Source organism: Emydura macquarii, unplaced genomic scaffold, assembly GCF_026122565.2.
Source record: "Emydura macquarii macquarii isolate MOO-44397 ecotype Brisbane River unplaced genomic scaffold, CSIRO-AGI_Emac_v2 contig_67, whole genome shotgun sequence".
In the NCBI taxonomy this organism is placed as follows: Eukaryota; Metazoa; Chordata; order Testudines; family Chelidae; genus Emydura; species Emydura macquarii.
The window spans coordinates 10,694,229-10,710,130 of NW_027130204.1; the positions used below are offsets into that span (position 1 = coordinate 10,694,229).

Genomic DNA, 15,902 nt, shown 5'->3' on the forward strand with positions numbered 1-15,902 from the left:
CCCATTTAGTTCTAGGATTGTGTTGAAAGGCTGTATCAAATTGTTATAGGATTTCTGCTTTAAGAAATCAAAATCTCGCTGTCTTTGGAGGTCAGTTGAGAGATGATGGAAGAGGACTCTAGGCTAGGGTTTTAACATTACAAATGATGGTTAAGCTCAAACAGCAATTTTTGGGTGCCTTATAATAATAATAATACCACCTAGCTCGTAGATGGCATTTTCATTTTCAAACCTCAAAGCACTTTATAAGGAAGGTCAACATCATTCATTTATGGGCAGCCAACCTGAGACACCTTTATAGAAGCCTGCTTTTCAGAAAGGGCCAAGCACCTGAAAATCAGGCCCTCCTAAAGGTGTCAGTTTGGGGCGCAAAAATGGAAGCACCCAAAACCATTAGTCACTTTTAAATATCTTGGCCTACATCTTCATTTATCTGTGCCCTTGCCTCTTGAATGTAATAAAGCTCAACACATTTTCAATTAGAGGACATATATAGATTAGGTTTTGGGCCCTTCAGTAAATTCTTCACTTAGGGTAAGTCCTAACTCCACCTCCTCTGGTGCCAAGGGACTTCTAGCAGTGTATCCAATGCAGGACACCAGAATTTGGGGTACATATTGAAACCCAGCAAGAACACTTGTTCCAATTACCATGTAGTATTTGTAAGGTATTGTTATTTTGTATGAGGAATGTCCAAATGAAGGTCACCTCTTTTTGTAGAGAACTGTGGAAAAAGAAAATATGTTTTTACCAATACCTATATTAATGTTTGGGTTTTTTATGAACAGCAGTGAGGATTTTTATTTATTTATTTTAAGTTATTTCGGTGCCGTTTCAGTCTTCTAATAGAAGTTCTAGAGATCCCCATGACGACATTACTAACCCTGTCCAAGTTGATTAGGCCTTTCTCCAAAGCACTCCCAGATTCTGTCTCCCACTCTCTAGCATGCAAGGCCCCTTTCTCATTTCCTCATCCACAAGCAGAGGGAAGGCAGATGGTGGGGTGAAACAGAGGAGAGCCCCACCTCTGCAGAATGCTCTTTTCCACCTACCCCTTTCTGCAGAGGCTCCTCCACGGAGGTCTTGGATTTCCAGATTTGAGAGGAAGAGAGAGAGAGAGAGACCAAAAGACCGGTACTAGATAGTCTCTCTCTTTTGAGGCATCTACCATAGAGAGTGAGAGAGAGAGCCGCCTTACACTCCCCATTTAGATAAGCAGCTCTCTTTCTCTCTCAGCTTCCCCATCTTCATGGCTGGTGTGGCAAAATCTCCCACCCCCCCCCCCGTTTCAATCTACTCTAACCTCTAGGAAGCCTGACCATGACACTGTAGACCACTTTTTTATTTATGGTTTGGCGCCACCACGGATTGGGAATCCCTGGGTAACACTGTCTGTGGAAAGACTGCAGCGAGGAAGAGGGAAGGGCAGTGAAACAGGGCCTCCAGTTCCCAGTTTTCCCCTGTGGTGGGAAGGTGCCAGAATGTGACTTCACTCATTTGTATCTCTTTAAAGATGTCTGTGGCAAACTGTCCTCCCGGCAACATATCAAAACTTCAGCACCCTCAGCTGGTGCCAACATTTCAAGAGCGCTCATTTCCCATTAAAACATTTAAACTAAGTGGCCCAGTTTTCAAAAGAGCCCAGCACCCAGCTTCTCCCAGTAAAAACACATTGGGCCCCAACTGCAGGAACTGAAATTTTTAAAAGTCTGTTCCTATACTCTTATCAGCTACAGCTGAATACCGATTTAAATACATTATTCACTGCCTGCATACCAGATACCTTAATCTATTATATTATTAATATCAAAATGTGTAAGTGAATGGCAGATAGAAGAAATTTCTTCTAGCAAATTAAAGTAGTTTTTCTTAGGAAAGTTTTTATAATGAGACCTACCCCTGATAGAGCACGTTTTTACCAATAGATCTCAAAGCTCTTTGCAAAGGGGTGGGAGGAGGAAGGTCAGTATCATTACCCCATTTTACAAATGGAGAAATTGAGGCACAGGGCAGGGAAGTGACTTGCCCAAGATTACCCAGCAAGCCAGTGGCAGGATACCTGGGTTCTAGTCTGAGCTCTAAGTCCCAGTCAATTAGGCAATTCTGCCTCCTTTCTAAATTTCAGTTAATTGTCACCATTGTGAAGATTTTAGACTGAAAGCTGTCTGGGTAAGGAACTGTGTCTACCTCTATGTTTGGAAAGTACGTAGCACATTTTGGGCATTACCACAATACAAATAACTAACAACACTGACAATACAGGAAGAAAAAACATTGCTTGTGCAATGTGGGGCCCATTAACACAATATGCCATGTAATGCAGAATAGTCTTATACATGGTTAACATGAGGGGAAAGGTATATACCCATGTATATATATGCTTAGTCTCATAACTATGAATAATGCTTATAGGTGAAGTATAAAGGGACGATAAAGGACAGCCTTTTAGACATTTTATATTGCTATTAATAAGCTTTGGTTTTAAATGTAATATGAAGTTTTTTAAAAAAATCCCACATTATGAGTCTTCAACCATACAACTCATTTTAACACTGCTTTAGATTTGGGCTGAAAAGCCCCAGAAAAACATGAAAAATGCTATGCATACTTTGTGCAATCATCCATCAGAGCAAAAACAGTTTCTATCATATAAAATACCCAGCAGGCATAATAGTGACCAGAGAATGAAGGGATAAAAACCAAACTAGAACAGAATTCCTAAGGATGCTTACTTTTGCATCACAGTACCATCTTACCAAATCGGTATTATTTATAGATAAAAGCATTTTTTCCTATTTTAGCAAATAATTTTCTGATCCTGTTCTACTGATTTTCAGCTCCCTGTAAGCACCTCATGGTTTCATTTGCCTCATGATGATTCTTTAAGAAGAATGGAAATCCTGTCCTATGTTCTTCTTCTGGCTTTGAAGACATGCTAGCCTAACACCATATATCTTTGGGGAAAAGATCATTACCCTCATTTATCAGTCAGCCTCATTCCACACTCAAGACAGAACAAGCATTTGACGAATGATACCTGGCTTACAACTAAAGTTATAGACGGTCTAGTTTTAGGGCTCAGGCTTCTCTCCTTTTAGTCCTAATATGTCATCTGATGTTCTGGGAAGCAAGGTCTGAGTGTCTGAGTAAAGGGGGGCACATTATTTGCATGGGCTTTGTATCTGCATGAGTACAATTAAGTACTTAGCATAATTTACCTAGGTGCGGAGCATAATGGGAGATGGTTAGCAGAGCTGGGTTTGCGTTACAAACCACTTTTGTGTTAACTGTTGGAGTGATGAAATGTTGTCCTTCAATTGTATGAACAGATGTCAGCAAAACTGTGTTTAGTCTGTTATGATAGAACACTTCACCCTAAACTAGATAGAGCTCCCCAAGGGTGGCAGGCCGATGTTTCAGCCTGGAAAAGGTGGTGGAGTCTCCTATTGGGATTGCAGGGGCCAAGTGAAAGGGCTGCTCCCAGGCAGGGAGTGACTCTCACCTCCCATTATTAAAAAGGTAGACTTAATGACTCACCTTGGAGTCTTTTGTCTCTTGAAAGCAGGGCCATTTCCTGTATGACAGCAGAAGGTTTACCTATGAGCTGAAATCACTAAGAGCTGAACTTTGGCTGACCACTAACAGAGCTGAGTGGGCAATGGGCAACTCTGGTGGGAGGCTAGCACTGTCGGTGCCAGCCCAGGGTGGTCGGCGGGAGCCAGGTGCGGTTGGTGCCAGCAGTTGGTGGGAGATCGGTGTGGTCATTGCCAGCGATGGGGGACTCAGTGAGGCCCACAGGTGATAGGAGACAGCAGCAGAGGGGGCCTGGACAAGCCTGTGTTGGACCGGTGCGGCCTACGGGGCGGAGTCACACCTGAGAGGTGAATATTGCAACTACGAGGGTCAGTACAGGGGCAAGAAGGAAGGGAGAGGCGAAGGACACGCCCTGTACTCTGGGATGGGTTTGGGCTCATTGAGTTCATGAACTCTGTTTGCACTGTTTCCCAAACCAGTGTGGTGTTATCTCTGTTTTGCTATTAAAAGGTTTCTTTCTACACTCAGACTCTGTGCTTGCGAGAGGGGAAGTATGGCCCTTTGGAGTGCGCCCAGGGGATAGTGTGTAATTTCCCAGGTGACTGGGTGGGGGCTCGAGCCAGTTTGGTGTTGCATCATTTACAGGGACCCCTAGATATAGAACCCGGCCCTTGCTGCTGCCCACTTGGTCTGGCAGAAGGGTTACACACATTAGCATTGATGACACACCTGTTCACTAACAGGATCCCAGGATAGCACAGAAACTTTTGATACATTGCTCCCCACTTGTTCTCCTAACATATACCTTCATGGATCATGCAAGGCTTTGAGTGGAAGCAGCAGGCCTTCTTATATGCCCTAATCATTTACTCTTTCCTTAACTGCTGCACCTGGAAAATTATCTAGCTCTAGCATTCAAGTATTATAGAACTGAATTGTACAAGGACCTTGCAGTTCCACTCTGGCTTAGTCTAGCCATAATTACCTGGAGTTCCCAGTGTAAGTCCTAGCCTTTGTCTTTGCAAATGGAGAAAGCTAGAGAAACTCCATCAATCTGATTACTCCTTCCTGCATCCCTCTAACCAAGAGGAGAGAGAGTATTTCTTTGCAAATATTGCAGTTTGAGACGTGACTTTCTTCCAGATATCAACTGCAACACCTTCAAAACATGATAGTCTTAGAAAAATTTTGTATCAAGTTTAATCCCAGTCTTCAGTTTACACCATAAGATATAGGAACTGCAGAACAAATCAAGTCTCAAGCTAATGACAAAGGACACTGCTGTGAAACTGTCAAACAAAACATGCTCGGAACTGCTTATATTGACAGTTTATAATATAAAATGAAAGGGTTTTTTTTTTAAATCAATGACTAGAAAGTACAGAGTCCTAACATAAGCATAAAAGCATTCCCTAGGTTCTTTAAGACAATACATGAATTAATCTTCCCCTTAGCTCCATTCATTCTGCAATAGATTTTGGAAATGAGCTCTGAGGCAGACAAATTGCTTTTTATAGGTTAACTTGCAGGACTCACCTAACAAAGAGAGGGAAGAGTATCTTTGCAGACAGGCTGGCTAACCTAGTGAGGAGGGCTTTAAACTAGGTTTGATGGGGGACGGAGACCTAAGCCCGAAGGTAAGTGGGGAAGAGGGACACCACAATGAAGCAGAAGGAGGAGGGTGCAGCAGGGAAGGCCTCCTGATTCATACTGAGAAAGTAAGGCAATCGGCTAGTTATCTCAAGTGCCTATACACAAATGCAAGAAACCTGGGAAACAAGCAGGAGGAATTGGAAGTCCTGGCACAGTCAAGAAACTATGACATGATTGGAATAACAGACTTGGTGGAATAAGAGCACCTTGATGGATGGGTATAAACTGTTCAGGAAGGACAGGCAGGGGTGAAGGGGTGGAGGAGTTGCACTGTATGTAAGAGAGCACTATGATTGCTCTGACCTCCAGTATGAAACTGGAGATAAGACAGTTGAGTGTCTCTGGGTTAAGCTTAGAAGCAAGAACAATAAGGGTAATATCGTGGCAGGTGTCTGTTACAGACCACCAGACCAGGAGGACAAAGTAGATGAAACTTTCTTCAGTCAATTAGGGAAAGTTTCCAGTTCACAGGATCTGATTCTCATTGGGGACTTCAATCATCCTGACATCTGCTGGAAGAGCAATACAACAGAGCACAAACAATCCAGGAAGTTTTTGGATAGTGTTGCGGACAACTTCCTGGTGCAAGTGCTGGAGCAACCAACTAGGAGCCATGCTTCTCTTGACCTGCTACTCACAAACAGGGAAGATTTGGTTGGGGAAATAGAAGTGGGTGGCAACCTAGGCAGCAGTGACCATGAGATGGTCGAGTTCAGGATCCTGACAAAAGGAAGAAAGGAGAACAGCAGGATACGGACCATGGACTTCAGAAAAGCGGACTTTGACTCCCTCAGGGAGCTGATGGGCAGGATCCCCTAGGAGGCTAATATGAGGGGGGAAAAGGAATCCAAGAGAGCTGGCTGTATTTTAAAGAAACCTTATTGAGGGCACAGGAACAAACCATCCTGATGTGCAGAAAGAATAGCAAATATGGTAGGCATCCAGCTTGACTTAAAGAATCTTTGGTGAACATAAACACAAAAAAGAAGCTTACAAGAAGTGGAAGCTTGGTCAGATGACTAGGGAGGAATATAAAAATGCTGCTCGAACATGCAGGAATGAAATCAGGAAGGCGAAAGCACAATTGGTTGCAGCTAGCAAGGGACATGAAGGGGAATAAGAAGGGTTTCTACAGGTATGTTACCAACAAGAGGATGATTAGGGAAAGTGTGGGTCCCTTACAGAATGGGGGAGGCAACCTAGTGACAGAGGATGTGGAGAAAGCTGAGGTACTCAATGTATTTTTTGCCTCTGTCTTCACAGACAAGGTCAGCTCCCAGACTACTGCACTGGGAGGCACAGAAGGGAAGGAGGTGAACATCACGCAGTGCTGAAGGAACAGGTCCAAGACTATTTAGAAAGATTGGACATACACAAGTCCATGGGGCCAGATGCAATGCATCCGAGGGTGCTGAGGGAGTTGGCTGATGTGATTTCAGAGCCATTGCCTATTATCTTTGAAAGCTCATGGCAATTGGGGGAGGTCCCTGATGACTGGAAAAAAGCAAATATAGTGCCCATCTTCAAGAAAGGGAGGAAAGAGGATCCAGGGAACTACAGACCAGTCAGCCTCACCTCAATCCCTGGAAAAATCATCGAGCAGGTCCTCAAGGAATCCGTTTTAAGGCACTTGGAAGAGAGGAAGGTGATCAGGAACAGTCAACATGGATTCACCAAGTAAAGTCATGCCTGACCAACCTGATTGCCTTCTATGAAGAGGTGCCTGGCTCTGTGGATGTAGGGAAAGCGGTGGACATGATATATCCTGACTCTAGCAAAGCTTTTGATACGGTCTCTCACAGTATTCTTATCAGCAAGTTAAAGAAGTATGGGTTGGATGAATGGACTATAAAATGGATAGAGAACTGGCTAGAGCATAGGGCTCAATGAGTAGTGATCAATGGCTCCATGTCTAGCTGGCAGCCAGTCACAAGTGGAGTGCCTCAGGGGTCGGTGCTGGGGCCGGTTTTGTTCAACATCTTCATTAATGATCTGGAGGATGGAGTAGATTGCACCTTCAGCAAGTTTGCAGATGACACTAAGCTAGGGGGAGTGGTATATACCTTGGAAGGTAGAGATACAGAAGGACCTACACAAACTGGAGGATTGGGCCAAAAGAAATCTGATGTGGTTCAACAAGGACAAGTGCAGAGTCCTGCACTTTGGATGGAAGAATCCCATACACCACTACAGACTGGGGACCGATGAGCTAGGCAGCAGTTCTGCAGAAAAGGACCTGGGGGTTACAGTGGATAAGAAGCTGGATATGATTCAGCAGTGTGCCCTGGTTGCCAAGAAGGCAAATAGCATATTGGGCTGCATTAGTAGGAGTATTGCCAGCAGATCGCAGGAAGTGATTATTCCCCTCTATTCGGCATCGGTGAGGCCGCATTTGGAGTATTGTGTCCAGTTCTGGGCCCCCCATCACAAAAAGGTTGTGGACAAGTTGAAGAGAGTCCAGCGGAGGGCAACAAAAAAGATTAGGGGGTTGGAGCACAAGACTTATGAGGAGAGACTGAGGGAACTGGGCTTGTTTAGTCTGCAGAAGAGAAGAATGAGGGGAGATTTGATAGCAGCCTTCAACTACCTGAAAGGGGATTCCAGGGAGGATGGAGCTAGGCTGTTCTCAGTGGTGGCAGATGACAGAACAAGGAGCAACAGTCTCAATTGCAGTGTGGGAGATCTAGGTTGGACATTAGGAAAAAGTTTTTCACTAGGAAGGTGGTGAAGCACTGGAATGGGTTACCTAGAGAGGTGGTGGAATCTCCATCTTTAGAGGTTTTTAAGCTGCGGCTTAACAAAACCCTCACTGGGATTATTTAGCTGAGGTTAGTCCTGCTTTGAGCAGGGGGTTGGACTAGATGACCTCCTGAGGTCCTTTCCAACTCTATGATTCTATGATCCTATGACTGATTTATCGGGAAAAGTTGTTCTGAAACAGTAAAATGAGGAAAATAGGACTAGCCGTAAAAAGATTGAATATGTGACTAGATGGGAAACAGAAAGGTGTCACTTTTACAAAGAGCCTTTTTTGATGAGTGAACTTTTTTCTTAAGTGCTTATGTGAGCATCTGGCTGCAAGCCATAAAGCTATAATCTATAAGAGATAACTGTGTTCATGACTGTCACTTTTAATAAGAATACTTGGGCACTGACAGTTAGATGGCTGAGTGAATTAAAACCTCTGGCTTTTTAGGTACAAGAGCCAAGATCAATTCTGATTTGCAGACTCAAGTGATTTTGCTTTTTTAAAGAAATGTTTTCGGTTTACTACTTGAAAAACTTTAGTAATGCAGAGGCATTCACATTTACTCTCAGAAACTATGCATTCCCTCTATAGATCACACCTTGGTACAGAATATTACAGTAAATTATGGAACACATTATTGATGAAAACCAACTAATAATGTATGTTGGATTATGATACTTCAGTTTCGTGTAGCAAATTGCAGAACACTTTTACAGGAAAGGTTTGAGGATTTCATTAACAATCACATTTTTCCCTGTTTTATAATCAGCTCTTAGTTGTCTGGGGTTGGAATTTTACTTTGGTAAAGTACTTTGCCCCAAAATGTATCTGTAGCTAGCACGATAGTCACACTCTACCTAATAAATATCCCAGGGACAGAGGTGACAAAAAGAGATGATTTCCCATATACCAAACTTCACTAGTTTAGTTTAGAGACAGTCTATGCATGTAGCTATTGTTAGGATTACTTTTGATGCATTAGTATTATAGAGATGAACTTTAAAAAATAATTTTTGTTTTTGGTTTTCCTTAGCAAATTGTACCAGCTCATAATACCCACAATAGAATTTCCAACCAAGTTTGTTTTTAAAAGTGAATTATATGTGACACATGCTGACTTATTAATCTATACAGAGGCTGAGATCTCTTCTTTATCTGAACAGATACAGCACAGATAGTACAAGCTTGCTTATGCCATTATGTCCACTCTCTGGAACAACAACGTATATGTACGAGGGAGTGATTCCGTTTACTAGGCCATTCCAACCTTGGCCTCACTTCTGAAATTGGCAACGGAGTTGCCAATTAGTGCTGATAATTACTGTGATGTAGATACCTGTCCTCAGGGAAATTAACTAAGACCACCATGTCCATTAGCAAGGTACAAACAGCCTTCAAATAAATCAAGGGAATGACCTTCATGTGATAATGTTTGGACCAGATTTGAACTAATGACTTAAAAGTGACACATCCCGTTACCAAACCTCTGAACCATCCATGCCATGCTGAACCAGCTGCTGTTATTAACAAAGAATGAAGACTGAGCTCATTTACACTCCCTTTCCAGAGGTATTAGAGGAATTTGAGATGGGTTCTTCTTAACAGAGAATACTACAAAGAATATACATAGACTTCCTGCACTACAGTTTCATGAGAAAGCTCTGAAACAGATCATGCATGTCAAGGTCATAGAGAAGGTGACAGCAGAGAAAGGTAGCTTTGGAAAGTCTACACCAGAACAGTGTGAAGCCTTACCCAGTCGGGATTTTGTAGTGTATTTACCTAGGAAAATTCAGCTCTGATGTACCATCTGATCTTCCGTGATGGTTCTACTTTCTATCCTATTATCCTGTTAGGTTGACTAAATCCCCCAAAAGGTCAAAAAACTTTGTAATGGTCACACAGAGTCAGTGGGATCATCTGTGATTGGAAATCAAAATCTCCCTCACCTTGTAGACTGCACAGCCTCCTGAAAGCTTAAACAAATAATTTCTCTTTCCAGGGTTTGTGTCATAAAAATTAGAGTTGGAAAGGAGCTGTTGGGTCACCTCTTCATCCCACCACCACTAGAATATTGTTTCTGATAGTGTGTTTTTGAATACTTTGTCCAATCTAGTTTTAAATGACCCAACACGTGTATTCCAGATTTCTCTTAGGAGACTCTTCAATCTAATCTCACTGTTAGGAAATTGGCCTTTAGACTTTACAAGGACATATAAATACTCTCTTCACCATTCTAAAATGGAATAGTTTCTCCATTATAATTCTAAATCTGATTCAAGTTTTTTTTTGTATGAAATGGAGGGAGGTGTTAAGTTGGAGGACTAGATACTTGATTTCTAGGGCCCCCATCACATGGAGCACTTGGCTTCATTAGACTCTTTCATTCAGTACAGCTGTATTGCAAGTGATAACTCTAATAGATCTTCTGTCATGTTTTATCAAAGTTAAACAAGAGATGTCTCTCATAGTGCACACACAGCCTTCAAAGTATGCCAAGATGCATCACCGTCCCTAGATTTCCTTTCAGCTGAGCAAACTGAAGTCATTCAGACTCTCCAGATGCTTTTCATAGAGAGTCATTAAAAAAACAAAATCTCAGCCTTGGAACACCTGCTAGACCATACTATTAAGAATTAATTTATATATATGAATGAAGACAAACTAAAAGGTTTCAGAAGCCTCAAACCTACTAATAACTGAAAGATTTCATTTCTATTAGAAAAACTCCAAGCAATAGGAAAACGGCATCATTAGCAATAGAACAAAAACAAAGGAAGTATTGTACTTCACCATATATTCCATTTGAAACAAAATATATATTTTAATAAAGAATGTGCTGCAACTGGAAGCATGATGTCAAAATAATTCAAGAAAGTTTACTGGGGAGTCTGATGTTTTAGGTCACTGTAGGAAAGTGCTAATTTTACAGAACTCCCAATCACAATGTTTCTTACAAAGAAGCTAGCTAGAGTAGGTCTCCCATGGAGACATCAAGAGAGACTCGTGGCCTTTTTTCTCTCTTTTCCCTTGCCTACTTTTTGAATAGCAAATATAAAGTAAAAGGCAAAGGGAAAGAAAGTAGAACAAAATATAAAATCAAAGCAAAATATAAATCTAGTTTTTTTGTTTTCATTGAAAAACCAAAATTATCCTCAAAAAATTTCAAAAATTTAACCTTACTCACAACTGCATAGATTATCATGTAACATACCTCTAAAAACTACAGCAATTGCTTGCATAAAAAAACTCATCAGAAAGTTATTTCTACATCACAAGCTTCTTTTATTGTATTTGGAAACAAAGAGGAGACCAAGTATTGCATGATCATCCAGCTATCCACAGAGGATCAACCAGTGACCCAAAGATCACTAGTCATTCCTGGAGCACAAATTGGGAAATTGAGCCACAAGGACACAATGAAAAATATGAAGGCATAAAGCAGCCTTTTCCAAAATTTATAAGGAAAGTTTTAGGAAAGATCAAACTATTTCACTGTGCTATACTGCTCAGAGGAATTTAACATGTGTAGCAGGAAGGAAGGTTACATGTAGTGATGCATGCAAATATGGTGGTTGCCTACAGAGAGACAGTGCACTTTAGTGGATATGGCATCATAATAGGATTCATGAGATCAGAATTCTATGCCTGGCCATGCCTCTGACCTGGTATGTGACCCTCACCATATCATTCTCTGTACCTCTCATGCTTGATCTGTTTTGTGCATTTAAGCTGTAAGTCCTTCAGGACAAGGACAGACCCTTCCTTATGTGTCTGTACCATAGCACAAAGAAGCTTTAATCTCTGTTTAGGCATGTACACTCTGCTTTGATACTAACAACAACAAACAACAACAACAAAAGCGGTTCATAAATTTGTGTAGTATTTGGGAAAAATATTTTAAACCCCCAATAGGGAGGGGTTTTGTATTCTTAACAGAGAGCTATATATCCGTGACTACTATTAGCAAATATCTCCAGTGGCCAGAGATGGGATACTGGGAGGGGTCGGGAGGGGCAGGACTCTGAGTTACTACAGAAAATTCTTTCCCAGGTGTCTGGCTGGTGGGGCTCTCACACTGGCCCAGGGTCCAAATCATGGCCGTATTTGGGGTTGCAAAGGAATTTGCCCCCCTAGTCAGACTGGCAGAGACCCTGGGGGGTTTTTGCCTTCCTCTGCAGTGTGGATCACGGGTCACCTGCTGGTTTGAACTAGAATAAATGGCAGATTCTCAGTAAACTGAAGTCTTTAAATCAAGATTTGAAGATTTCAGTCAGAGGTTGTGGGCCTATTTCAGGAGTAGGTGGTGAGGCTCTGTGGCATGCAATGTGAAGGTCAGACTAGATAATGTCCCCTTCTACATAAAGGTAAAAGATATGAATCATGACAAGGCTGAAATTCAAGTAGTGGTCACATTGTTTGGTCATGCTTAGTTATATCCATGGATATAATAATCCAAAGGGGATCTGGACCAAATCCTGCCAGGACTTTCTCCCTCATGCCTATCTAACTTATTTTTACATTTTTGGTTTCTATTCTCCTTGTCCCTCCTCTTATACTTCAAAAGCAACATTATAAAGCACAAGGAGGTTGTGAGGAGGATCAAATCAAGGGGAGAGTCCTTATTTCTTCCCCCACCCCAGCCAAACTGCAACCCAAAATGAGAAGAAAGGAGTGATTAACTCTCTGGGACACTTGTGCTTTTGGGTTAAGCACCCAACCATATTTCTTTGGCTTTCTTCAATTAAGCAGCCCCAATGAGATAAGTTGGATTCCCTCTTTCCTTACTCCCTGTTTGTGTTTATGGGGTTTACACTGGTATATATTGGGCTAGGGTCTGCTACAGTCCTCCTCTAAAAGCATAAATAGACAAATAGGCAGTGAGGGCCACCCTGGCTTCTGAACAATTCACTACTTAAGCTTTGCTGTCTCTTACTTTTCTCTGGCCAGCCAGCCACCATCCTTCCTTCCTTCCGTCTATGGCTTCCTATTGTTTTTTGCAAGGTCAGTCCCTCAGCTACCTACAAATCCTTGCTCTTCCTGCAGGCTGAAGAAAAGGGGCTGGACTGTTTGAGAGAAAGTGACAAACATAGTGAAGTTTAGGTTTCATATATGAAGGAGGCTGAGTGGTAGTTTAAAGAGGAAATATAAGGGGAAAAGGAAAACTCTTGTAGAACTTACCTTGTAATACAGGTCCCACGTCAGATTAGAAACCTGTTTCAGGGAGTATTGGTTCATGAAGAAGAGAGGAGGCCTGTGGTAACTGACTATATAGGAAGGCTGGGGGTCGACAGAACAGCACGTCCTCTGGTGCATCACATTTTTATTGACTTTATTTCTTCAGTGCTGACTAAAGAAAATAAAGGAAGGCTATAACAACCTGACCCAGAATGAGACAGTAGGTGGTGAAGGGAATGAGTAGAATAAGCTAAAGATTGCTAAGTTTCAGGAAAGGCCTAGTTCTGGTGTGACATGGAAATGCAAAATGGGGGCAAGGCTGGTATCAGATATCGACATCTCAGCTGATCACATTAGCCTCTCTGCATACTCAGTAAAGATCTCTTTCAGGTGTGTCACATCACTTATTACTCATGAAATAAGGAGGGTAAGCAATTCTCAGAATATCTAGCTCATTTTGGAGAAAAAAGCTCTAATAATGCATGTTTGTTTTCTTTTTGCTGGATTTGTTAAACAAACTGGTCATTTGAACTGTGAAAAGTGGCAGATGGCTATTAAAAGTTATTAGCTTCTTGAAGTGAGTTGTCACTGCTGGTGAGGTTCTAGCCATGTGTAAGGAAAACACACTGAATTAATAGGAGACTGCTGGTATCTTCTGCTGTATCACATAGAGGGAAGCCTGTAGAGACAGGATTGTGCTGAGCTTACCTCTGCCAGTTGCTTGTTGTGCTTCCTTCACAGCCACACCCAGAAGTCTGTGCTCTTTTCCATCTGTGAGTAAGAAGGGACATTGGAGGCATGCTGAGGAAGAAGAGGGGCAGAGCCAGTTATGTTCTTTTTATCCACCCAGTGTGTTGTTATCCCATGTACATGGATCTCTATGAGACACACACCATGCAATTTGCTGTAAGTTGGCCTTCAGGCAAATGATAGCATTATGTTTGTTGATGGCCAACATATCTTTGCCTGATCTGATCAATAAGATCTAACCTGCAACCTCAGAGCATCAGCCTCCGTGCCCTACACAGATGGTCAGGGCCTGATTTTTCAACAGAGCTAGACACCTATAATTATAAGTGGAGTCAGTGAGAGGCAGGAGTGCTCCGTGCCTGTGAAAATCAGATCTATAGTCTCCCATCTGCTTTGGTTCTTGTTCACCGTACAGACTGTTGTTCTCTTTCATTGATTGTTGACCCCCACGCCCCTTACCTGATTTTGGTATTTTTTGGGTAACATATAATTCCTTTGCTAAGCATGTTTAATGGAAGTTATGACAGCTGTAACAGCAAGTAGGAGAACAAGTAGCTGTGTTATCAGGCTTACTTTGATTAAAGGCCTGTTGTATTAGTATAAGGCCTTGTGGGAATAGTTATGCTAAAGGCTGGGATTTAGCTGAATAGTGTAGGTCTAAGGAGATAAGCCCAGCTCAGATATTTTGCACTCTCATTCTGAGATACAGATAAGTAACCTCAAATGGGAGTTTTGGGAGGCTTTTGCAATTAGGTAGCTAGGCAGTATCTAAGCAATTCGATCACATTTACATACAAGAATTATTAAGAAATAAGTGATGTAAATCAATAATATGCTTATTTATGAACACCCCAACAGACAGATATGGATAGGGGCAGGAACTGACCTTATTATAATTAGGCTAAAGGGTCAAGTATTGTATATATCCATAGTATTATCACAGGGTATAGAATACCACACCCAGTTCCCAGTAGGTCCCCAAAATGGTGTAAACTGAATCAAGACCTACCTTGTTATTTGTGACAAGTGCATGTTGCACCCCTACACATAATCTTATAAGTGTAACAATTGTTCAGGCTATACTTTCTCCCACCTAAGGGGAGAGGAGAGCCAAAAGGGGACAGCTGCTCATTTTGGGTCTATTTCCTCTTCACTCCTCTCAGATGAGAGTGGAAACTTGTCCTTATAACAAGGTTTTTTGTCTCCACTCAGACCTTCTGTACAGATGAAAAGTGACAGAGAGGTTCCATGAAGAAAATTTGGTGTCTTCTCTTTCAATGGGTTTCCACTTCTCTAGCATTAGGGACTTGGCCCTAGCTAAATGAGCATTTGACCCTGAGTGCTACTGTTTCAGTCTGACTTCAGCTGTATCTTGTGAGGGCCATATTCCTCTGACTAGAAACCTTTTTCCTAGAAGAAAGACCTAGATTTTTCTCAAAGACAACAAAATATGTGTGAGGAGCCTAAATCCTTGGAACGTGTGGAATTTCCTCACAGGTGGATTTCTGTCATTATGCTTTCATTTCTAATGGATAATTTTCACCCCTTAAAAGGTACAGTGGGGCCAAAAGTGGCTCAACATTCAAGTTTTTCATATTCTACCATTCACAACAAACTTCCTTCACCATAATTTACTCTGTGCCCTTACTGTAATACACAAAGCTCTTTAGTCTCCACAGATATATAGTCAATAAGGAGCTGTCTAGCTATATGCAATGTTCAGTTTCCATGAAGATCCCAGTGTAAAATCTAGCACTCCCTGAAATACTTTGAATCCATGAACCACTCATCTGTATAGGATAAGTGGGTTTTTCCCCTGCTCTGGGTATTACTTTGCATTTTACTTAAGTCTTTCTGAAAATTGTGCAAAATCAGGTCCTGCAGCAAATCAGTGGTAGAACCAGGAACAGAACCACTACACCATAGTGTCCCTTTCTTTAGCACTCTGCCTCTCTTGCATTCTGTTTGGTGATGGATGTGTTGGTTAAGTGGGTTAGATTTTTCAACGTCAGTTAAACACTGTTTATTTATCATATTT

The 15,902-nt window shown here is 41.8% G+C and overlaps 1 long non-coding RNA gene across 1 annotated transcript in view; it reads right to left on the reverse strand.

Annotated features, from left to right (window-relative positions):
• The window catches only part of LOC137143404 (uncharacterized), a 33,092-nt gene extending 19,694 nt beyond the window's left edge, over positions 1 to 13,398 (reverse strand). Inside the window, exon 1 of the long non-coding RNA XR_010917157.1 lies at positions 13,118 to 13,398. This is a non-coding gene — a long non-coding RNA (uncharacterized lncRNA). The remainder of the gene's footprint in view (positions 1 to 13,117) is intronic.
• Positions 13,399 to 15,902: the final 2,504 nt, after the last annotated feature.